Genomic DNA, 26,820 nt, shown 5'->3' with positions numbered 1-26,820 from the left:
GTTAGATGGGCCTCCCAATGTAACAACACACATTTTTTTCTTTTTTCTTTTTTTTTATTATTTTACAATTTTTTTAAGGGTTAACTCAAAAGCAATTTAGAGATCGTGTGTAAAATAATAAACTGCTAAGCTGTATAAAGAGTGGGCAAAAGGGTTATTCTCTAAGAAAAATAATAGGCTCAAAAACTCACTTAGTACTTATTATGACATGTTCATTCCTTCAAGCAACTCACATTTGTCTCCGACATCAACATGTAGAGTAGCAAACATAACGTAACATCACTTAAGACCAAAGATAATACAAATACTAAAATTTGAAATTAATCATGTCATCCAATGTTAAAACAAATCACACAAATTTTTTTTTTTTCAAAGAAGATGCGTTTCTAAAGGAACTACACTCCATATTCAGCCATCTTCGACTCAAAAGTTAGAAAATGTATATTTATAGAGGAGAAATTAAAAAGAAGAATAAAAATGAACATCAAAACTTAATAAAGAAAAAGAAATTTTTTTTTAATTTTTTAATTAATTTTTTTTAAAACGATGAAGATGCGTTTCTAGAGTCACTACCCTCCATATTCAGCCATCTTCAACACAAAAAGTTAGCAACAGTTAGTTTCTACAACAAAAAATTAGTAAAAACTTAACCAAAATTCCACAATTGTCGACTATTCCATCCCCCCAACCAGAACGAAACATTGTCCTCAATGTTTGAAAGGAAAGAAGTAGAGTTTAGAAGACATCACCTGGGTGGTGCAACACAGAAAAAAATATTTACAAGCGGAGAGTTAAATCTAATTTGTACTTCTTACTGCGGCTACTGTTACCATCATTATTTGGGCGCTCCAACACAAAGGTCCAGGGGTTTGGCTCCGGTTTATAAGCTTGTAACATATCAAGTAGCTCATTAGCAGTGTGAGCACAAATAAAGAGTTTTTTCGCATTAAAGGGAATGAAATAGTTTTTTATTGCATGGTTGAGAAATGCGATAAAGCCATCATAAAAGTTATTGACATTTAACAAACTGATGGGTTTCTGGTGGATGTGCAGATGGGCCCAAGATGCTAGTGTGATAAGTGCCTCTAGTGATGCAAGATCTCCTGGAAGGAAAATAAAAGTATCAGCATGATTAAGCATTTCAGTTATTCTTTCTTGCATACCTGAGACGACTAACTCTTCTCCAGTTGATGAGTCAGACGAACTGCCCAATGGTTTTAGGACTCTTGGGATGATGCCTAACACTTGACTTCCTCTGACAAAAGCTGCTTCAGAGACCATTTTTGATAACCCTCGGTTACCTCCTCCATACACCAAGTGTAATTTTCTCTCTGCTATACTTCGACCAAGATCGATGGCTGCCTCAACGAACTCTTTATGTTTGCCATAGGTAAATCCAGAAAGCACACAAATGTTCTTGAATTGTCTATTTGGAGTAGCTGCCATTGTGATACTTCTCAAAAAATAATTTGTGAGTGCTTGACAAAAAAAATCACATTTAAGAGTCTTGGTGACAGTGGGTCACAATTGTATATGAGGTAACATGTCAGTGTCAAATAACGCGTAAAGCACGTGGCTCGCGAGTCAAAAAGGAAACAGTAAAAAGGAAAAAGAAAACAGTAATAAAATTATTAAAGACAATAATGCACATAATAAAACAATAGTGAAATAAAATAACAGTAAAGTGAAAGGATATTTACAGGTAGTTGCGACTGTGGCTCACATCTTCCTCTGGTTTTACGTCCAAAAACGGCTTGAACGCCCTCTATGGGTCGAGGATAGGCTTCCCATCCAGTTTTCTTATAAACTGGCAAACAGGGTCGTTTATAGTCAGATTCCCGAGACTATATCGTGCATGCTCTTTGTAAAATAATGGCCATAACTGGAGAATCGCTCCTTGCACATATCCACTAGGATGCGTTTCAAGAGACAAAAGGATATCATCCAATGACTCCTTATTCAAGCCATCCCTAATGAATTGAATCTTATCTTCCCTGTTATCAGACACCATTCCTAAAGAACATGGGTTTTTGTTGCAACTCATTCTGGCACACTTATGACAAGCAACCAAAATTCTTCGAGCTCGTCGTTTTCTTGCATAATTTCCTTTACCACAACCAGGCATGTATGCAATAAATTTTGGAGGTAACTCACCTGTCGATCGTACTTTCGCCTCAATTAACCAATGAATATCAGCAGGTATGTTATTCCTCATGAGCAATCGCATGCGTTCGGACCAAGCTTTATAGATCGTAAGGAGGGCATTCTGAGTAAATGAAGGGAATCGCTTGTGAAGCTTCGCTAGAATCTCGTTTCTGTCCATACTTTCGCCTCAGAATATCAGTTATTATGGGAAACTGAAGTAACCGATTTGATTGTCACGGAGTACCGTTATCCGCCACTTCGCCGGGGTAACAAACTAAAGCACACAAACAGAAAAACAAGTTAAAACACACAAAGAAAATTAAAATCGTCCTCTTATTAAATTTACCTCAAGCTCCAACTGGATGCCGTAAACACTTCTCTCAATGTCTCTGAGTTGGCTTTCTAGACCCTCAACATAGGCTACTAACTCTGGTGGTTGTAGAGCCCAAATACGATGTGTTTTACAAAATTGAATCTGTCTTTTGAGATGAGTTTTGACACGTTGAAGTGGTTTAAGAATGTTCAGGAGGAACGGTCTAAGTAAGGTACTCATGATAAAAAATGATAAGAGAAAACTTAATAGTTAAACAAACACACTTATGCAAAAATAATTTCAATTAGCAAAAGAATAATATAAAGAAAGAAAGAAAGAAAAATCAAATCACCGAAAAGAAAAAAAATCAATTCAAATTTGGTGGGTCACTCAAATTTATTTCGATGTCTTCTCCATGTGGTTGGTATTCTAGATATGGCTTTAATCTTTGACCATTAACTTTAAACGTGACACCGTTCTTTGGGTCCTTAATTTCAATTGCCCCATGTGGAAAAATAGTATGAACAATAAATGGGCCAGACCAACGAGAGCGTAACTTACCTGGGAATAGGTGCAAGTGAGAATTGAATAAAAGCACTTTCTGACCTGGAGTGAACGATTTTCTCATAATTTGCTTATCATGGAAGACTTTCATTCGTTGCTTATAAATCTTGGCATTTTCGTATGCATCATTGCGAATTTCTTCAAGTTCTCCCGGCTGTAATCTTCTTTCTGAGCTGGCTTGCTGCATGTCAAAATTGAATTTCTTGATGGCCCAATACGCACGATGCTCAAGTTCCACAGGTAGGTAGCAAGCTTTTCCATACACCAGCCTGTAGGGTGATGACACAACTTAAAAGTAATTTTTAACTCTCAAGTATAAGAGTGTCTTGTTGTATTATAACTCGGTGAGTCCGAGGTCGATCCACAGAGAAAAGATTTAATTAGTACATTTTATTTTATCTAAAAATTGAAATTAAAACTTGAATATAAACAACTTAATTTAAATGAAACTATGGAATTGAACTAGTTAGGGTTATGGATCCACTCTTAGAAATAAATAAAACTTAATAAATTCTTTTTGCCAATTTGTTTTAGATTTATTACCCAAAAGATTAATTATACAAATTATTATTATTTTTCCTTTAATTTTATGATGGATTAAGTATTTATTGTGCCAAAATTTAATTTGTCTACAATAAGTCAAAATACCATTTCACCATGCCTTATATTAAGATCTTAAGAATTTATTGTGCCAAATTCATTTGTTTGTCTACAATAAATCAAATTTTCAAAATATAAAACATGTATAAAATTAAATAGAAAATAATTTAATTTATAAAATTAAACATAGAATTTGATTAAATCATATTTATTTCTTAAGAGTTTCACCTTCCCCTAACTAATATTATTTAGTTAAGCATAATTAAAATAAAAAGAAGTAGTAAAATTGAATTACTTATAATTAAAAGAAATAAAAATAACTAAAATTGGAAATAAAACTAATTTTATTAATGAAAATAATTATACAAAATATTAAAAACACACCTGGAAATCAAGATTACAAGGAGATGGAGAGAATTTGAGAAGAAGAGAGTTGTAGAGAGATCATTAAAACATAAAAATGAGGCCCTATTTATAGAAAAATAAATTCATAATCCAGTGCTTTGCGGTCCATCATAGGCTTCATGCATGTGCTCCTCACAACCCTTAGATCAAGATCCAATTGCTGGTCAAACTTCAAAAGTCAATATCACACATGGCATCATTTGACTCGTCCGATTTGCCCAAAGAACGGTTGAGATTTGGCGGATTAATGGGTGGATCGGGTCGACCCGAATACAAAGATTCGGATCCTCCAACTTGCTTCACCAACCATTGCCACGTGGCACAATCATGGCCATTGAATCATGAACGGTTGAGATTTAGTCAAGATTGCCAGTTATCCCATGCACTCATATCTATTGTAAGCTCATTTCATCATCCAATCAGTGCTCGGTCAACAGGAAATGTCAACTTTTTTTACACAAGCCCAATTTTAAGCCGATCTTGACTGATCTTAAGGTTTTCGGACCTCCGGAATCCAAATTTGACCTTCGTTTATTTGTTTGGAGCCTCGAAGTACGTGAAATTAATAATTTTCCTAATAAACATATAAAAATACACAAAATTAAATATATTTAAAACATAATTAATAATTCATAATATATTACATAAACACAAATATAAATTATAACATAAGCATAAAATAACATATTATCGCTTGATAATTAAACAATTTTTAATACTAATCACACCCCCCAACAAGCTTATTGCTAGCCCTCTAGCAATTAAAGCGTTATATTAAGATTTATAAAATTCACATGCAAGTTAATAGTTGTTCATCTATCCTCTAAATTACCAAATAAATGAACTCTCCCAAATTCCTTTACCACATTGATGTTCACTCATTATCCAGAATATCATCAAACCTTCTTTTGTGCTCAAGTAATTAACACAATGTTTATGGGGCTTCATTAAAAGAAAAACAACATTTTCGTTTTAAAATTTATTAGAAATTATATCTTTAGGCAATAGATTATTCACACTTTTTTTTTATATTTTACATTTCTAACCCGTGTAGCGAGCTTTAGGTCAGTGACTCCCAGACCAGTTGGTCTTAGGGCACTAGGTGTTGAAGCACCCCTACAGACTTAATTACTCGGGTTTCTAATAAACAAACAATATATCTATTACCCATGTAGCAAGCTTTAGGCCAGTGACTCCCAGACCAGTTGACCTTAGGGCACTAGGTGTTGAAACACCCCTACGGACTTAATTACTCGGGTTCTAGATATAGAAAAATTAAAAATAATTTTTTTTCTACTTTTTTTTTTTGGAAATATACACTTTCTACTACCTTAGATACTTTTCCTAATAAATCAAAAGAACTAAATGCTGTAAAATTTTAACTTACAACCCACTAGTATGTGTCATAATGTGTGTGTGAAGAATGATTCAATAATACTTGTTAAATGAGTAAACAATTAAATAACTTAATAACCAAGTGGAGAGTTCACAAATTTGAGTAGTTCAAAGAAAAGGGAACAAAAACAACTTACTATGAATCTCAAAATCAAAATATAATACAACAAGACTATTAGGATGCGTCTCAAAAGTCGTGACTCTTTACACGACCATCCTAGACAAAAAACAATTTTTTTTTTTTTGGCAAAGAAAAGAAAAGAGAAAAGAGAAAAAACAACACACATATTTAAAACATACGTCAATTATCCCCACCCCACAACCTAATCTAAACATTATCCTAACATTTTATAATTTTACAGATATGCAAAAAAAAAATAATAATAAATAAAAATAAAAGAGAATAATAAAAGAAGAAGAAGAGGAGATCTCACCTGAACTTGATGTAGAAGCTTAAAAGTAGATAACAAAGATGAAGAAAAAGTCAATTTGTTTTGTTTTTTTTTTTTAACAACACCCTTAAGATTAAGAAGATGCGTTTCTAGAGAGACTACATTCTCTATATCCTGCCATCTTCGACTCAAATTTGTCCTAAGTTAGTCTTTACAGAAAAAAAAAATTTTGTTATTGTTTTTTTTTTTTTTTGTAAACACATAACCAGGACTAAGACATTCCACAATTATCAACTATTCCCTCCCCCCAACCTGAAAAAGACATTGTCCTCAATGTTTTAAAAGGAAAGAGAAAGAGTGTAGAAGACATCACATGAACACTACAACAGAAAATATTTACAAACGGAGAGTTAAATCTAAATCGCACTTCTTATTACTGCTACTGTTACTGTTACCATCATTAGTCGACCAATTCAGTGCAACAGTCTGTGGATATGGCTCTAGTGTATAAACTTGTAAAAGATCAAGTAACTCATTAGCAGTAGAAGCAGAGATAAAGAGTTTTTTTACAGAATATGGAACAAAATGATTCTTTATTGCATGGTTAATAAAAGTTAGCAAGCCATCATAAAAATTATTAACATTTAACAAACCGATGGGTTTTTGATGAATGTTCAAGTGGGCCCAAGATGCAAATGTAATTAGTGCCTCAAAAGTTGCAAGATCTCCTGGCAAGAAAATAAAAGCATCAGCATGATTCATCATTTCAGATATTCTCTCTTGCATACTTGATACCACTAATTCTTCTCCAATTGGTGGGCCAGACATGCACACTAGCGGTTTCATGGGTTTTGGGATAATGCCGAGTACTTGGCTTCCTCTGGTAAAAACAGCTTCTGAGACAAGTCTTGATAACCCTCGTTCATCTCCTCCATATACAAGATGCAGTTTCCTCTCTGCTATGACACGACCAAGATCTACAGCTGCCTGAACGAACTCTTTGTACTTTCCAGAGTGAAACCCAGAAAGCACACAAATATTTTTGAATTATTTACTCGAAGATGCTGCCATTGAACTAATTTTTCAAAAACAAGTTGTGAGTGTTTGAAAAACGAGCTCATATTTAAAGATCTTGGTGACATAAATAATGAGAAACAGCTGTAAATGGGTTGGCATATTTGTCAAATGACGAGGAAAGCTCGTGGTTCAATAATTCAAAAACAAACAGTAAAAAAAAGTAATGATTAGAAAAAGCAAACAGTAAAAGAAACCAAATAAATACAAAATCACATCGCTAAATGCAATAATGCAAATGATAAAATAAAATTAAAGTAAAATAACAGTGAAGTGAAAGGATATTTACTGGTAGTTGTGATTGTGGCTCACATCTTCCTCTGATTTTACGTCCAGTAACGGCTTGAACGCCCTCTATGGGTCGAGGATCGGCTTCCCATCCAGTTTTCTTATAAACTGGCAAACAGGGTCTTTTTGAGTCAGATTCCCAAGACTTAACTGTGCACTTTGTTTTTGGAATAGTATCCACAAATTGTAAATCTCACGTTGCACAATTCCGCTTCGATGCGTCTCAAGAGATCGTAAGATATCATCCAACGATTCTTTACTCATGCCATCTTTAACGAATTTAATTTTATCTTCACGAGTATCAGAAACCATTCCTAAAGATTTACAATCCGGTCGTTTGCAACCAAGTCTTACACAGTTATGACATTTTGATCCAAGTCGTTTAGCTCTCCTTTTCTTAGCAAACGTACTTTTACCAAAACCAGGCATGTAAGAAACAAATTGACCAGAAAACTCACCTGCTAATCGGACCTTTGCTTCAATTAACCAACGAATATCAGAAGGAATGCCATTGATCATTAACAAACGCAGTCGTTCACAACGAGCTTTGTAAATTTTCCTGAGGGCATTCTGAGGGAGAGAGGGAAAATGCTTATGGAGTTTATGTTGTATTTCTTCCATGTTTGATTTTGGGGTTTCAATTATTGTTGGAAACTGAAGATACCGACTTAAGAAGTCATGGAGTACCGTTATCCGCCATTTATACGGGAAAATAAATCAAAACACACCAAAATCAAATCTACAAAATCAAATCAAGCGTGAAAGCGAGCAAAAAAAAAAAAGCACACAATATAAAAGGAAAATGAACTTACATTCGTCCTCTCATTGAGTTAACCTCAAGCTCCATTTGAAATTTATATATGCCACTCTCTACTGTTCTGAGTTGTCCCTCTAGATCCTCAACATAGGACACGAATTCTGGTGGTTGCAGATCCCAAAGTGGATGTGATTTACAGCTTTGTATCAGGCCTCTTAAGTGAAATTTTATACGCCGAAATCTTTTAAGATGTGCCAACATATATTTTCTCATTGAGGTGCTCATGATGTAAAATGAAAATTGATGAGAGAATGTACAACTGTCAAACAAACACGCTTACACAAGAAAAACAATGTTAAAAAAAAACTATGTACAGTGCATCAATCTAAAGAAAAAAAATCAAACAATGAAACGGTAAAATAATAGTAAAACAAAAAAAATCATTAAAGACTTAATCAAGAACTGGTGGGTCATCCAAATTAATTTCGGTGTCCTTGTCACGTGGGTGATGTTCCAGATATGGTTTTAATCTTTGACCATTAACTTTAAATGTGACACCGTTATTTGGATTCTCAATTTCTATGGCCCCATATGAATATACATTTTTTACAACAAATGGGCCACTCCATTTTGACTTTAACTTCCCTGGAAATAAATGAAGACGAGAATTATAAAGCAACACTTTTTGACCAATCTCAAATGTTTTTCGAAAAATTCTTTTATCATGAAATGCTTTTGTTCTTGCCTTAATAATTCTTGAATTTTCATATGCATCATTCCTTAATTCCTCAAGTTGATTCAATTGCAATTTTCGCACATTACCAGCATCATCCAAATTTGAATTAAAAGCTTTAATAGCCCAAAGTGATTTATGTTCAAGTTCAACAGGTAAATGACAAGGTTTACCATAAATTAACCGATAGGGTGACATTCCTAATGATGTTTTAAATGCAGTGCGGTAAGCCCAAAGTGCATCATTAAGTCTAAGAGACCAATCTTTTCGGTTTGGGCTAACCGTTTTTTCCAAAATTTGTTTTATCTCCCTATTTGCTAATTCAACTTGACCATTTGTTTGAGGATGATAAGGGGTAGCAATTTTATGTGTAATTCCATATTTCTTCATTAAAGACTCAAATGACTTATTACAAAAATGCTTACCTCCATCACTGATAATGGCTCGAGGGATTCCAAATCGACTTAAAATGTTTTCTCTTAAAAATTTAATCACAGTTTTACTGTCATTATTTCGACAAGAAATTGCTTCAATCCATTTTGAGACATAATCAACTGCAACTAATATATACACAAATCTAAAAGATGATGGAAATGGACCCATGAAATCAATTCCCCAACAGTCAAATATTTCAATTTCAAGTATGGGATTTAAGGGCATCATGTTTCTTTTTGTAATTGATCCCAATTTTTGACATTTTTCACAACTTTTGCAAAATTCATATGTGTCTTTAAACATGGTAGGCCAATAAAATCCACACTGCAAAATTTTAGTAGTAGTTTTTCTTGAAGAAAAGTGACCACCACATGCTTCAGAATGACAAAAATTAATGACACTACTTACCTCATTATCAGGAATACATCGCCGAAAAATTTGATCTGGGCAATATTTGAACAAATAAGGATCATCCCAATAAAATTTCTTTACTTTAACAAAAAATTTCTTCTTCTCTTGAGCATTCCATTGCAAAGGTATTTTACCTGTAACAAGAAAATTAACAATATTAGCATACCATGGCATTGAAGTAACAGAAAATAAAAATTCATCAGGGAAAGAATCATTTATGGGTGTTATATCATTGCAGAATTCGGATGTGAGTCTTGATAGATGATCAGCAACAACATTTTCAGCACCCTTTTTATCTTTGATGGTAAGGTCAAATTCTTGTAGTAACAAAATCCAACGAATTAGTCTCGGTTTGGCATCCTGTTTACTCATCAAATATCTCACAGCAGCATGGTCAGTAAACACAACAGATTTAGAGCCAAGCAAATATGAACGGAATTTATTTAATGCAAATACCACAGCAAGTAATTCTTTTTCAGTTGTAGAATAATTCATTTGAGCACTATCCAAAGTCTTACTCGCATAATAAATCACAAAAGACTTACCATCCCTTCTTTGTCCTAAAACAGCACCAACAACAAAATCACTTGCATCACACATTAATTCAAATGGCAAAGACCAATCAGGAGATTGCATAATAGGTGCAGATGTTAAAAGACAAATTATTTTTTCAAAAGATTTTGGCAATCATCATTCCATTCAAACGGTGCATCTTTTAATAAGAGGTTACAAAGTGGTTTAGATATGACACTAAAGTTTTTTATAAACCTCCTATAAAATCCTGCATGTCCTAAAAAGGATCGCACATCTCTAACTGTTTTTGGTTGTGGCAATTTAGATATGACTTCAATTTTTGCTTTGTCAACTTCAATTCCTTTAAGAGAAACAACATGACCCAAAACAATTCCAGAAGTAACCATGTAGTGACATTTTTCCCAATTCAACACGAGTTCTTTTTCAACACATCTTTTTAAAACTTTCTCCAAATTATCAAGGTAATCATCAAAAGAATTCCCAAACAAAGTCAAATCATCCATAAAGACCTCTAAACAATGTTCAACCATATCACAAAAAATGCTTAACATACATCTTTGAAATGTTGCAGGAGCATTACAAAGCCCGAATGGCATTCTTTTAAATGCAAATGTTCCAAAAGGACATGTGAATATGGTTTTTTCTTGGTCTTCAAGTGCTATAGGAATTTGATAATAACCTGAATATCCATCTAAAAAATAGTAGTAGGGATGTCCTGCTACTCTTTCTAAGATTTGGTCAAGGAATGGTAATGGAAAATGATCTTTTCTAGTGGCTTCATTTAATTTTCTATAATCAATGCACATGTGCCAACTAGATGTAATTCGTGTTGGAATTAATTCACCTTTTTCATTTTTAACAACAGTGATTCCAGATTTTTTAGGCACTACTTGTGTAGGACTTACCCACTTACTATCAGAAATAGGGTAGATAATTCCCACATCAAGTAATTTAAGGACTTCTGTTTTGACTACCTCTTTCATATGTGGGTTTAATCTTCTTTGAGGTTGTTGACATATTTTAGCATTTTCTTCCAAATTAATTCTATATGTGCAGATTAAGGGATTAATGCCTTTAATGTCATTTAAAATCCATCCTATTGCATTTTTATGCTTTTTAAGAACAGTTAGTAACTTACCTTCTTGGTCGCTTGTTAAAGTAGAAGAAATCACAACAGGATAAGTTTGTTCTTCTCCAAGAAAAGCATATTTCAATCCTTCAGGCAAAGGTTTCAATTCCATTTTAGGTGCTTCTTGTTGTTCTGTCTTTTCAATACTTCCAAGCTCCTCAAATTTTGGCTCGTCATCATAATTTTGCGAAGTCTGCATAGAATCAAGCAACGAATTTATATTAGAAATATCAAGTTCAAGTTGCTTATTTGACTCAATTGAATTAACTAAACAAACATTAGAAAGTTCAGAAAAATCCCCTTTTTGAATATTTTCCTCGATACAAGATTCAAACAATTCCTTTTGTTCATCAGTATCATCTTCATTCTCATTTTCTTCATTAGGTTGCCTGCACATGTTGAAAACATTCAATTCCAAAGTCATATTCCCAAAGGATAAATTCATTAAACCATTCCTACAATTAATCAAAGCATTAGCAGTTGCTAAAAATGGTCGACCTAAAATTACAGGAATTGGTTTGTAATTATTCACAACATGTTCAGTTTCCAAGACAATAAAATCCACAGGATAAATAAATTTATCAACTTGTACTAAAACATCTTCCACTATTCCTTTTGGTACTTTAACTGATCTATCGGCAAGCAAAAGTGTAGTTGAAGTTGATTTTAACTCACCAAGATTAAGTTGAAGATAAACTGAATATGGAAGCAAATTAACACTATCACCAAGATCTAGTAAAGCATGCTCAATTCTGTGGTTACCAATAATACAAGAAATGGTAGGACAACCAGGATCTTTATATTTCAACTTATTATTAGTAGACAGAATTGTACTTACCTGTTCGACCATGAAAGCACTCTTTCTTACCTTCAATTTCCTCTTAACAGTGCACAAGTCCTTTAAAAATTTGCCATATGAAGGAACCTGCTTGATTGCATCTAATAGAGGAATGTTAACTTTCACTTGCTTAAAGATTTCATAAATTTCAGAAGAGTGGTTTGATTTCTTTGGTTTATTCAATGCATGCGGAAATGGTGGTTCAGGTGGAACACTAGTTATTTCTTCACTAGGTGTAAGTTCATTTAGTCCTTCCTTACCCTTTGAATTTTCATCATTTTCATAAGGTTCAGGCATAGGTCTATTGTTGAGTGTTAGAAAATGCATATTTATAAAGGAGAAAACCGTCATTTTACATTTCAAGTCTTACTAACAACCCTTACTTTTATGTATTTAACCTTTTTGTGATTTAATTACATGTGTTTTATTTTAATTAAGTATTTTATGTATTTTAGGGGCATTATAGTCATTTCACAATAAAGGAGAAATCAGACTGCAAAACGGACATCACTTTTGAACTCAGGACGGTCAAAAACCTTAGGAGGAGCATAAAAGGAAAAATGGCACTATTCACATGTACGGTACTATTCACGTGTACGGTACTGTATACGTTACTATTCACGACAATGTTCACATAGACGGATGATGACGTGGCATTGACCGATGATGTGGCATTGACTGATGAGGTGTCACGATCCTGTTGGACTAAAATTCTTATGTACTGTTGATAGTGACGTGGCAGCATATCAGTGGACGAAAAATCTCGTGTACGGTGCATGCATCACACAGGATTATTTTCAACCAAACCGCGTTACTGTTCATCCGGGTCAAACCGCGTTACTGTTCAAAGTCGGGTCAAACCGTGTTACTGTTCATCCGCGTGGTCAAACCGTGGACTGTTGACTGATGACGTGGCGCAATCCTGAGCGTCCAAACTGTTTTTAATCCGATGGCCATGATTTACTCCATGTATCTATAAAAAGGGGGCCTCTCCCCCCTAATTTGATATCTCTGAATCCATTTTTGGGATCCATTTTCTGTAATTCCCTCTCCATCTTATATTTTCTTCGTATTTTAATAAATTCCCATTTTGCCCCTAGTTCAATTATGAGTGCCTAATTTTCTTTCAAGCTTGGGTTGAAGGTGAAGTCTCAACATGTGTCATGGGCTTAATTTGGTAAATTTATTTTCTCTTCCCCTCTAGTTTTTGTGGATGTTTTGACTTCTCGTCGACAAATAATACTAATCTTGTCTAGTACCGCCTTGGTTACACCGGCTCTCTAGTATAAGGTTATTATTATTTGGCACGGTAAGCCCTTAGCACCATATTGATTAGAGTGTGGTTCATGAGGTGTGGATTCCCCCCTCATGATTTAATTGGTATTAATAAGGAATATTTAGCCCATGATGCATGTTGATACGGATCCAGATACCCAAGTACGTCATTTCAATAGAATTCTCTTCAATTTATTCTCGCCATTTTAATTTAAGTTGTAGCATATTCCAAATCATTTCCACAACAAATCCAATCACCCATTCACAAAATTAATTCTACACAATTAAAATCCACCTCCTCGTGGGATCGACACTCGTCACCATTGATCTATACTATAATAGATTCGTGCGCTTGCGAGTACATTAAAATTTGCACAACAAGTTTTTGGCGCCGTTGCCGGGGAGGTAAGTAATTTTAATTAATAGAATTAATTTTTGTGAATAATTTCTTTTATTTGTTTTCTTGTATTTTTTTTATTATAAAAAAAAAAGAGTGAATCTACATTTAAAGGTTAGTATTTCTTTTATTTTTTCTCTTCTTTAAAATTCTATAATTTATTTTTCAATTTATTTTTCTTTGTAATTTTTTTTTGTTTATTTTATTAATTTAATTTTTAGGTAATTTATTTCACGTATTTGTTTTTGTGTATTTTTATAGAAAGGTTTTAATAGCGCAATAAGGTTAGTATCGTAATTTCTCCCTCTTCTTTATTTTTATTTGTTTTGTTCTCATCCTTATTTTTATTTTATTTGTTTTGCATGCATGGTCGTAGGTCATTATTACCTAATCTTGAACCTATAGACCTTGAATTAGAAAAAACACTTCGCACACACAAACAAATTAAAAATAAAATGGATTTACAAGCACCACAGGAGAGGCCATTTAAGGACTATTTTAATCCCTTAGCTAATTTGAGCACATCATGCATAAGATACCCAAATGTAGCTGCTAGGAGTTTTGAACTAAAACCTAGTGTGCTAAATTGTCTCCCCACATTCTATGGCCTAGAAAATGAGGACCCATATAATCATTTGAATGATTTTCATGCAATTTGTCAAACATTTAAATATGAGAATTTTTCAGATGATGATGTTAAACTCAGATTATTCCCATTTTCTTTAAAAGATAGAGCTCGTTCATGGCTTAATACATTACCTGCTAATAGCATTGCATCATGGGAACAAATGGTAACTAAATTTTTAAATAAATATTTCCCAGTGCATAAAACCAATGCTATTCGCAGGGAAATCTCAGAGTTTACCCAGAGAGAGGACGAGCAGTTTTTTGAAACATGGGAGCGATTCAATGGGCTACTCTTGAAGTGTCCACATCATGGGTATGAGAAATGGCACCAATGCCAATACTTTTTGGAGGGATTATTACCGAATGTGCAAGAATGGCTAATGGCAACAAGTGGAGGAGAGCTAATGTCAAAAAGTGCATTAGAGATTTGGAAATTCTTCCAGCGACAAGCGGATAATTCCCAACAACGGAGTCGATCACTCAGGAATACTAGACGAATTAAGGGAGTAAATGAGGTTCAAATTGGCGAGTCAACTTCGGGAATCAAAGAAGTCAAGGAGATGGTTGAAGGTCTTGCTCGACAAATAGCATCGTTATCGACTGCTAAATCAACAGAACCACATGACCATGACTCATACTCAGATCAAGCCAATGCCATAGGTGTAATGAGAAAGCCATCAAATTACAACCCATACTCCAACACATATAACCCTGGATGGAGAGACCACCCCAATTTTTCATGGTCTCAAGGATTTCAACAGAATGGACCAGCAGCTCCAGCTCCACCAATGCAACAAATTCCTCAAGTTCCTCAAGCCTCTCAGCCACCATTTAGACCATACAATCAGAACCAGAACCACTCTCAACCTAGACCATGGGAGGATGCATTCCAGAATTTCAGGAATGTTACTCACTCCACGATTGAGCAACAGAACCGTACCATTGATGGACTACGAAATGAGTTGAGAGCAGGCTTCAACTCACAAGCTCAATCAGTTTCAAGCCTCGAAAAAATGGTGGGACAACTTGCTTCTTCAGTTCAGACATTGGCAATGACTGTTGAGAAAGGCAAATTTCCAAGTCAACCAGTGCCTAATCCTAAAGGAGTACATGAAGCAAGTACCAGTTCACCGCAGCAGCATGGAGAGGTCAAAGCAGTCATGACCTTGAGAAAAGGAAAAGAAGTCGACAACAAAGTGGAGATGCCGGTGACAAAAGAAAATCAAATGGTACCTGTGAATGTTGAGGAATCATCACCGGAGGAGAAAGAAGAAACCAACCCACGAGAATACGTTCCGAAAGCTCCATTTCCTCAGAGGTTAGCGAAAGGCAAGAAGGGAAAATCCACAGGTGAGATTCTTGAAATCTTCAAACAGGTAAGTGTTAACATCCCTTTGCTTGATGCTATTAAACAAGTTTCATCTTATGCCAAGTTTCTTAAAGACCTTTGTACTAAAAAGAGAAATATGCATGTTCAAAAGAAGGCATTTTTAACAGAAAATGTTAGTTCTATCCTCCAACATAAAATTCCTCTAAAATGCAAAGACCCAGGCTCCCCCACTATCTCATGTAGCATAGGGAACCACACAATTGAGAATGCTTTGTTGGATTTAGGAGCTAGTGTAAATCTGTTACCTTATTCAGTGTTTGTGAAACTTAGACTTGGAGAATTACACCCAACTCCAGTGGTGTTACAGCTTGCAGATTGGTCTACGAAAATACCTCGTGGTATTGTGGAGGACGTGCTTATCCAGGTAGACAAGTTTTATTTTCCTGTTGATTTCATTGTAATTGACACTCAACCAATACAAGATTCAAGGAAGCACATCCCCATTATTCTAGGCCGACCTTTCTTGGCAACTGCGGATGCTCACATTCAATGCAGAACTGGAAATATGCAGTTGTCCTTCGGCAACATAACTATGGAGCTAAACATTTTCAACATTGCCAAACAACCTCACAATGCAGATGATGGAATTGTTGATGTGGATTTAATAGAAGCATTAATTGATGACACTTTTGTTTCAAACCTTAGTGATGATCCTTTACAGACATGCTTAACTCACTTTGGTTTTGATTTTGATATTGACAAATCGGTCGAAGAGGTCAACGCCCTACTTGACTCAGCACCATCTATGGACACTAATAAATGGAAGTCAAGAGTTGAACAACTAGCACCATCAGAAAAGAAACTCATCCCATCATCAGAATCACCACCGAAACTCGAGCTCAAACCATTACCCAACACTTTGGAATATGCATTTTTAAGGGAAGAAAGTTCTCTGCCGGTAATCATTTCATCATCCCTAAATGACGAACAAAAAGGTAAGTTGTTGGATGTTTTAAAAGAGCACAAAGGAGCATTAGGATGGACCATAGCAGACATAAAAGGTATAAACCCAGTAGACTGCATGCATTACATTCACCTTGATGCAAATGCTAAATCTACTAGGGAAATGCAACGTCGGTTAAATCCTAATATGAAAGAAGTTGTTAGAACAGAAGTCCTTAAGCTATTAGATGCTGGTATCATTTACCCCATTTCTGATAGTTCATGGGTCAGTCCTGTACAAGTTGTCCCTAAAAAGTCAGGAGTCACAGTAGTTACCAATGCTGATAATGAATTGACACCCACTAGAGTGACTACAGGATGGCGTGTATGCATTGATTATAGAAAATTGAATTCTGTCACACGTAAAGACCATTTTCCTTTACCATTTATTGATCAAATGTTTGATAGATTAGCAGGCCACGAATTTTATTGCTTTCTTGATGGCTACTCAGGATACAATCAGATTCCCATAGCACCAAAAGATCAAGAGAAGACCACTTTCACTTGCCCTTTTGGCACATTTGCATATAGGAGAATGCCATTTGGATTATGTAATGCACCTGCTACATTTCAACGATGCATGTTGAGCATTTTTTCTGATATGGTTGAACGATTCCTTGAAGTCTTTATGGATGATTTTTCTGTCTTTGGTGACTCATTTGATCAATGTTTACATCATCTAACACTAGTTCTGCAGAGATGTATCGAGAAGAATTTGGTATTAAATTGGGAGAAATGCCATTTTATGGTAAAACAAGGTATTGTTCTCGGTCATATCATTTCGAGCAAAGGTATTGAGGTTGACAAAGCCAAGGTGGATCTCATTTCTAATCTTCCTCCACCTAAAACAGTAAGAGAAGTAAGATCTTTCCTTGGGCATGCTGGTTTTTATAGACGTTTCATTAAAGATTTTAGCAAAGTTTCTAGACCCTTATGCAATCTACTTGCTAAGGATGTACCTTTTGTCTTTAATGATTCATGTCTTGTTGCATTTGAAAAATTAAAGCATTTGTTGACATCATCACCCATCATTCAGCCCCCGAACTGGAGCTTACCATTTGAGCTCATGTGTGATGCATCTGATTATGCAGTAGGAGCAGTATTAGGACAAAGGGTTGATCGAATTCCTCATGTTATTTACTATGCTAGTATGACATTGAATGATGCACAGTTGAACTATTCAACTACTGAAAAAGAAATGCTAGCAGTAGTGTTTGCATTGGAAAAATTTTGATCTTATCTCATTGGTTGTAAAATAATTATATTCACAGATCATGCTGCTCTTAAATATCTTCTCACAAAGAAAGATGCAAAAGCTAGACTAATTCGTTGGGTGTTACTTTTGCACGAATTTGACTTGGAATTCAAAGATAAGAAAGGAACAGAAAATGTTGTGGCAGACCACCTCTCTCGTCTCTATTTTGACTCAATTACAAAGCCATTAATATTGAATGAGTCATTTCCAGATGAACAATTAATGAGTGTGGAATTATTACCTTGGTATGCTGATATAGTTAATTATCTTGTTACAGGTAAACTTTCAGAGCATTGGACCAAGCAAGACAAGGCTAAATTCTTTGCAGAAATAAAGAATTTCTTTTGGGATGACCCATATTTATTCAAGTATTGTGCAGACCAAATTGTTAGACGATGTGTCCCAGAAAGTGAAATTCAGAATATCCTTTCATTCTGCCATGAACAAGCTAGTGGAGGCCATTTCAGTGCTAAGAAAACCGCGACTAAAATTTTACAATGTGGTTTTTATTGGCCAACTATATTTCGAGATGCTTACACTTTCTGTTCTTCATGTGATAGGTGTCAACGAATGGGGAGCATTACGCGAAGGAACATGATGCCACTAAATCCAATTTTAGTGGTTGAGATTTTTGACGTATGGGGTATTGACTTCATGGGACCCTTTCCCCCGTCTTTTGGTCATCCATACATATTGGTTGCTGTTGACTATGTATCAAAATGGGTAGAAGCAATTCCATGTAGGACCAATGATCACAAGGTGGTGATAGCATTTTTGAAAAGCAACATTGTTTCACGCTTTGGATTCCCTCGAGCGATAATCAGTGATGGTGGTGCCCACTTTTGTAACAAAGCATTCAAAGCTCTTTTGACAAAGTATTCAATCACACACAAAGTGGCAACTCCGTATCATCCGCAAACCAGTGGCCAAGTTGAGATATCCAATCGAGAAATAAAGCACATATTAGAAAAAACGGTGAGGCCAGACAGGAAAGATTGGTCATTAAGACTTGATGATGCATTATGGGCATATAGAACGGCTTTCAAGACCCCGATTGGGATGTCACCCTACAGGCTAGTGTATGGAAAAGCTTGCCACCTACCTGTGGAACTCGAGCATCGTACGTATTGGGCCATCAAGAAATTCAACTTTGACATGCAGCAAGCCAGCTCAGAAAGAAGATTACAGCTGGCAGAACTTGAAGAAATTCGCAATGATGCATACGAAAATGCCAAGATTTACAAGCAACGAATGAAAGTCTTCCATGATAAGCAAATTATGAGAAAATCGTTCACTCCAGGTCAGAATGTGCTTTTATTCAATTCTCGCTTGCACCTATTCCCAGGTAAGTTACGCTCTCGTTGGTCTGGTCCCTTTATTGTTCATATTGTTTTTCCACATGGGGCAATTGAAATTAAGGACCCAAAGAAAGGTGTCACGTTTAAAGTTAATGGTCAAAGATTAAAGCCATATCTAGAGTACCAACCACATGACGAAGACACCGAAATAAATTTGAGTGACCCACCAAATTTGAATTGATTTTTTTTCTTTTCGTTGATTTGATTTTTCTTTCTTTCTTTTTATTATTATTCTTTTGCTAATTGAAATTGTTTTTGCATAAGTGTGTTTATTTTACCATTAAGTTTTCTCTTATCATTTTTAATCATGAGTCTCATACTTAGACCGTTCCTGCTGAACATTCTTAAACCACTTCAACGTGTCAAAACTCATCTCAAAAGGCAGATTCAATTTTGTAAAACACAACGCATTTGGGCTCTACAACCACCAGAGTTAGTAGCCTATGTTGAGGGTTTAGAACGCCAACTCAGAGACATTGAGAGAAGTGTTTACGACATCCAGTTGGAGCTTGAGGTAAATTCAATAAGAGGACGATTTTAATTGTGTGTTTTAATTTGTTTTTCTATTTGTGTGCTTTAGTTTGTTACCCCGGTGAAGTGGCGGATAACGGTACTCCGTGACAATCAAGTCGGTTACTTCAGTTTCCCATAATAACTGATATTCTGAGGCGAAGGTATGGACAGAAACGAGATTCTAGCGAAGCTTCACAAGCGATTCCCTTCATTTCCTCAGAATGCCCTCCTTACGATCTATAAAGCTTGGTCCGAACGCATGCGATTGCTCATGAGGAATAACATACCTGCTGATATCCGTTGGTTAATTGAGGCGAAAGTACGATCGACAGGTGAGTTACCTCCAAAATTTATTGCATTCATGCCTGGTTGTGGTAAAGGAAATTATGCAAGAAAACAACGAGCTCGAAGAATTTCTGTTGCTTGTCATAAGTGTGCCAGAATGAGTTGCAATAAAAACCCATGTTCTTTAGGAATGGTGTCTGATAACAGGGAAGATAAGATTCAATTCATTAGGGATGGCTTGAATAAGGAGTCATTGGATGATATCCTTTTGTCTCTTGAAACGCATCCCAGTGGATATGTGCAAGGAGCGATTCTCCAGTTATGGCCATTATTCCAGAAAGAGCATGCACGATATAGTCTCGGGAATCTGACTATAAACGACCTTGTTTGCCAGTTTATAAGAAAACTGGATGGGAAGCCTATCCTCGACCCATAGAGGGCGTTCAAGCCGTTTTCTGGACGTAAAAACAGAGGAAGATGTGAGCCACAGTCGCAACTACCTGTAAATATCCTTTCACTTTACTGTTATTTTATTTCACTATTGTTTTATTGTGTGTATTATTGTCCTTAATAATTTTATTACTGTTTGCTTTTTTCTTATTACTGTTTACTTTTTCCTTTTTACTGTTTCCTTTTTGACTCGCGAGCCACGTGCTTTACGCGTTATTTGACACTGACATGTTACCTCATACACAACTGTGACCCACTGTCACCAAGACTCTTAAATGTGATTTTTTTTGTCAAGCACTCACAAATTATTTTTCGAGAAGTATCACAATGGCAGCTACTCCAAATAGACAATTCAAGAACATTTGTGTGCTTTCTGGATTTACCTATGGCAAACATAAAGAGTTCGTTGAGGCAGCCATAGATCTTGGTCGAAGCATAGCAGCGAGAAAATTACACTTGGTGTATGGAGGAGGTAATCGAGGGTTATAAAAAATGGTCTCAGAAGCAGCTTTTATCAGAGGAAGTCAAGTGTTAGGCATCATCCCAAGAGTCCTAAAACCATTGGGCAGTTCGTCTGACTCATCAACTGGAGAAGAGTTAGTCGTCTCAGGTATGCAAGAAAGAATAACTGAAATGCTTAATTATGCTGATGCTTTTATTTTCCTTCCAGGAGATCTTGCAACACTAGAGGCACTTATGACACTAGCATCTTGGGCGCATCTACACATTCACCAGAAACCCATCGGTTTGTTAAATGTCAATAACTTTTATGATGGCTTTATCGCATTTCTTAACCATGCAATAAAAAACTATTTCATTCCTTCTAATGTGAAAAAACTCTTTATTTGTGCTCACACTGCTACTGAGCTACTTGATATGTTACAAGCTTATAAACCGGAGCCAGACCCCTGGACCTTTGTGTTGGAGTGACCAAATAATGATGGTAACAGTAGCCGCAGTAAGAAGTACAAATTAGATTTAACTCTCCGCCTGTAAATATTTTCTTCTGTGTTGCACCACCCAGGTGATGTCTTCTAAACTCTACTTTTTTCCTTTACAACATTGAGGACAATGTTTCGTTCTGGTTGGGGGGAGGGAATAGTCGACAATTGTGGAATCTTGGTTAAGTTTTTACTAATTTTTTATTGTAGAAACTAACTGTTGCTAACTTTTTGTGTTGAAGATGGCTGAATATGGAGTGTAGTTACTCTAGAAACGCATCTTCATTGTTCGAAAAAAAAATTTTTTTTTCTTTATTAAGTTTTGATGTTCATTTTTCTTCTTCTTTTTATTTTCTCCTCTATAAATATACATTTTCCAATTTTTGAGTCGAAGATGGCTGAATATGGAGAGTAGTGCCTCTAGAAACGCATCTTCTAAGTTAAAAAAAAAAAACCATTTTCGTTTTCTATCATTTTAAGTGTAACTTTTCTAATTAGTTTTTATGCATCATTTTCATATCTCTGCATACATACTTTCCTTTCATGTTTAGAATAGGTTGGGGGGTAGAATGTTGTTTAAAAAAAAAAATTGTGTGATTTGTTTTAACATTGGATGACATGATTAATTTCAAATTTTAATATTTGTATTATCTTTGGTCTTAAGTGATGTTACGCTATGTTTACTACTTTACATGTTGATGTCGGAGACAAATATGAGTTGCTTGAAGGAATGAACATGTCATAAATAAATGCCAAGTGAGTTGTTGAGCCTATCACTTTCTTGGAGAGTAACCCTTTTGCCCATTCTCTATACAGCTTAGCAGTTTATTATTTTATACACGATCTCTAAATTTCTTTTGAGTTAACCCTAAAAATAAAAAATTGTAAAATAAAAAAAAAGAGAAAAAAAATGTGTTGCTACATTAGGAGGCTCATCTAACTAGTAGACATGGATAATTATTTAGAGCCCTAAAGACGATGGAAAGGCCATCTTTGGTCCGTTTGAGCCTTTCTAGCCATCCCTTTTATTAAATATCCATAGTTACCCCTTTTGAGCCTTTAAAAAAAAAAAAAAAACCTTTTCTTTGTCAACTTATCATCTTGACCCACTCCGATTTGGAGTATTACCCGATATCTTATAAGTTCCATCACCTATTTATGTTTGAGAAAAATATAAATAATTTTTTGTTCAGTGAAGTTATGTAAAAAAAAAAGAGAAAAAAAAAATAAAAGTTGTTGTTTCAAAAGAATAAAAATAAAAATAATAGGTGAAATCCACCTTGCAACTTTCAAAAAAAAAAAAATTCTCTGCATTTTTCTCAAACATACACTTTGTTTTCCTTATTTCCCTTCTTTGTTAGCCATGTCCCTAGCCTACGTTACTTCCTAATAAAAGTCCTTCTTGATTTTAGGGAACTATAGTTTGAAGTAGAAACTAGTTATATGGGCTAAAAAGATGTAGTGATGCATAATTTAAAAAAAAAAGATAAATAAATTGGGTTGACTTACATTTTATTTGACTTGAGATCGTATTATTTCTAAGCTGAGGGTATATTTATTTCATCTTGGTGAGAGCATGTGATATCACTTCTTTATTATTTTCTCTCTCAATTACCATTCATTGGAGTGACTATTTTTATTGGGTTTAATTTATTTGTGAGAGTGTCACTACTTCCAGTGAGATTTTGGGGTTTGACATGTCATTCTTGAAAGTAGATATAACAAAGTCTACTGGGCTAATTCATGTGGATGGTTGATGTGAGTGTGATGTTGCTTTAGACGGGAGATAATGCTTATACTTTTATTTGATTGCTATCATTAATCTGATTAAATAAACACGAGTGTTTCTAAATTTAAAAAAAAATCATTTTGAATTTGAATTTTATTTTCGCTTCATTTGCTAGGGACTAGCAATAAGCTGGTTGGGGGGTGTGTTGAGTGTTAGAAAATGCATATTTATAAAGGAAAAAACTGTCATTTTACATTTCAAGTCTTACTAACAACCCTTACTTTTATGTATTTAACCTTCTTGTGATTTAATTACATGTGTTTTATTTTAATTAAGTATTTTATGTATTTTAGGGGCATTATAGTCATTTCACAATAAAGGAGAAATCAGACGGCAAAACGGACATCACTTTTGAACTCAGGACGGTCAAAAACCTTAGGAGGAGCATAAAAGGAAAAATGGCACTATTCACATGTACGGTATTATTCACGTGTACGGTACTGTATACGTTACTATTCACGACAATGTTCACATAGACGGATGATGACGTGGCATTGACTGATGATGTGGCATTGACTGATGAGGTGACACAATCCTGTTGGACTAAAATTCTTATGTACTGTTGATGGTGACGTGGCAGCATATCAGTGGACGAAAAATCTCGCGTACGGTGCATGCATCACACAGGATTATTTTCAACCAAACCGCGTTACTGTTCATCCGGGTCAAACCGCGTTACTGTTCAAAGTCGGGTCAAACCGTGTTACTGTTCATCCGCGTGGTCAAACCGTGGACTGTTGACTGATGACGTGGCGCAATCCTGAGCGTCCAAACTATTTTTAATCCGATGGCCATGATTTACTCTATGTATCTATAAAAAGGGGGCCTCTCCCCCCTAATTTGATATCTCTGAATCCATTTTTGGGATCCATTTTCTGTAATTCCCTCTCCATCTTGTATTTTCTTCGTATTTTAATAAATTCCCATTTTGCCCCTAGTTCAATTATGAATGGCTAATTTTCTTTCAAGCTTGGGTTGAAGGTGAAGTCTCAACATGTGTCATGGGCTTAATTTGGTAAATTTATTTTCTCTTCCCCTCTAGTTTTTGTGGATGTTTTGACTTCTCGTCGACAAATAATACTAATCTTGTCTAGTACCGCCTTAGTTACACCGGCTCTCTAGTATAAGGTTATTATTATTTGGCACGGTAAGCCCTTAGCACCATATTGATTAGAGTGTGGTTCATGAGGTGTGGATTCCCCCCTCATGATTTAATTGGTATTAATAAGGAATATTTAGCCCATGATGCATGTTGATACGGATCCAGATACCCAAGTACGTCATTTCAATAGAATTCTCTTCAATTTATTCTCGCCATTTTAATTTAAGTTGTAGCATATTCCAAATCATTTCCACCACAAATCCAATCACCCATTCACAAAATTAATTCTACACAATTAAAATCCACCTCCTCGTGGGATCGACACTCGTCACCATTAATCTATACTATAATAGATTCGTGCGCTTGCGAGTACATTAAAATTTGCACAACATCTATCAACAACCTTACAACTACGAAGAGTTATAACTGACTTGACTTGGTCTGTGGGTGGATTTTGTTGAATTTTAGGATTTGGTTGTGGTTGGGCTGGAAATTTTCCTTTTTCTTGAATGGTGAGTGCAGAAGCAATTTTAGCAAGCGTATCTTTCAAATCAGAAAAAGTTTGTGCATTTTGATTGTTAATAGCATCTTACTTTCTGATGAATGAATGCATTGTGTCTTCTAGATTTTTCCAGGGTGGTGGAACATATGGTGCTTAAGGCTGAGGATTTTGAAAATTTTGTGGAGGTGGTGCTTGTGAAGATTGTGCATTATTATTATTCCTCCAACTGAAATTCGAATGATTTCTCCAACCAGGATTATAAGTCTGTGAATATGGGTTTGGTTTATTGAAAGTGTTAATGACATTAGCTTGATCATTTAGACATTCTTTAAGTGCAAGCAAAGTGGGACACTCTTGAGTGAAATGATCATTCGAATTACATATGTTACATGCAATTTCTTGAACAGATTTTACTTGATCACTCTTTTTATGCTCCAAAGCTTCAACTTTCCTAACTAGGGATGCAAATTTTGCTTGTAAATCATGATCTTCCCTAAGGTTATTGATTCCTCCACTAGATGGAGATGATTGTTGCTTATTTGTCAATTCAAAAGTTCCAACAGTATCCCAATGTTGTGCATTTTCATCTAATTGGTCAAGGTAATCTAGTGCATCTTCAGGATTTTTATCCCTAAATTCACCATTACACATCATTTCAACAACCTGTCTACTTTGGGGTATTAAGCCCTCGTAGAAATAAGTGACCAATCGCCAAGTTTCAAAACCATGATGTGGGCATATGTTAAGCAACTCTTTAAACCTATCCCAACATTGGTATAATGTTTCTCCATTTTTTTGAGTGAAAGAAGTGATTTTCCTTTTAAAAGAATTTGTTCTATGAGGTGGAAAGAATTTTTTCAAAAACTGTTCTTGCATGTTATTCCAAGTTCTTACTGATCCAGATCTAAGGTTTTGTAGCCAAGTTTTAGCTTTATCTTTTAATGAAAAAGGAAAAAGCTTTAATCTAATTATGTTCATGCTACAATTTTGGTCCATGTATGTATTACAAACTTCCTCAAAATCTCTTAGATGTAAGTACGGATTCTCAAATTCTAAACCATGAAATGTTGGTAAAAGTTGGATAATACCTGGTTTAAAGTTGAATCGAGATGCTTCTGGAGGAAATACTATACATGACGGTGCTCCGGTTCTGGTTGGATTCATGTAGTCTCTCAGAGTCCTTGGTTGATTCTGATCATGCCCATGTTGAGATTGGTTGTCTCCCTGATCAATTTGAGGATTAAGTTCGCCCAAAACATTTTCGCCTTCATTCTCATCCATGATTGGTGGTGGAGATTGAGATCTATGAATTAACCTGCCACTTGAAGATCGAGACCAATCTCTCATGCAAGGGTTATGTTATAAAGATAATATTTACACAAATTGATAACAAAATAAAATAAAATAAATAAATAAGCAAATAATATAAGTATACAAAAGAAAATTAAATAACAAAAATGGTGGTTGAACCCACCAACAAAGTAAAAAATAAATAAATAAATAAATGCAAAATAAAAAAATGGTGGTTGAACCCACCAATTAAAAAAATAAAAAATGCAAAATTAAATAAATACTAAAAATTAAATAACTGAAAATAAAAGTTAAGAGTTAGTAGTTAGTTTGGTCGTTAAACCCACCAATAAAGCAAAAACAAATAAATAAATACGAAATAAAATAAATGCAGAAAATTAAATAACTGAAATTAAATAAAAGTTAGGAGTTAGCAGTTAGTAAGTTAAGAGTTAGTAATTAAAGTTAGTAGTTAAAGTTAGTTTGGTTCAAAATAAGTCCAAATATGTCCAAAGTATGTCCAAATATGTCCAAGTCTTGATTATGTTGAGGAATTTCGTCTAGGGATTTTATTGCAAATTATTTTTAATTTTATGGTCAAACTGTAATTTTTAAAAGTTTAGAATTAGCAATTTGGGATGAAAGTGAAACAGTTGAAAGATGTTGGGGTCCGAACGTAATTACCAGAAGA

The 26,820-nt window shown here is 35.0% G+C and overlaps 2 non-coding genes and 1 pseudogene across 2 annotated transcripts; 1 reads left to right on the top strand and 2 right to left on the bottom strand.

Moving 5' to 3' along the window:
• Positions 1 to 1,765: 1,765 nt before the first annotated feature.
• On the bottom strand, positions 1,766 to 25,901 carry LOC112497964 (uncharacterized; annotated as a pseudogene).
• Positions 14,525 to 14,628, bottom strand: LOC127902838 (small nucleolar RNA R71). The gene has a single exon (XR_008055476.1). It is a non-coding gene; the product is annotated as a small nucleolar RNA R71 (small nucleolar RNA).
• LOC127902820 (small nucleolar RNA R71) lies at positions 25,561 to 25,669 on the top strand. Its single transcript, XR_008055458.1, has one exon. It is a non-coding gene; the product is annotated as a small nucleolar RNA R71 (small nucleolar RNA).
• Positions 25,902 to 26,820: the final 919 nt, after the last annotated feature.

This window comes from Citrus sinensis, chromosome 5 (assembly GCF_022201045.2).
Source record: "Citrus sinensis cultivar Valencia sweet orange chromosome 5, DVS_A1.0, whole genome shotgun sequence".
Taxonomy (NCBI): Eukaryota; Viridiplantae; Streptophyta; class Magnoliopsida; order Sapindales; family Rutaceae; genus Citrus; species Citrus sinensis.
This window is presented reverse-complemented; position numbering and strand designations above follow the sequence as displayed.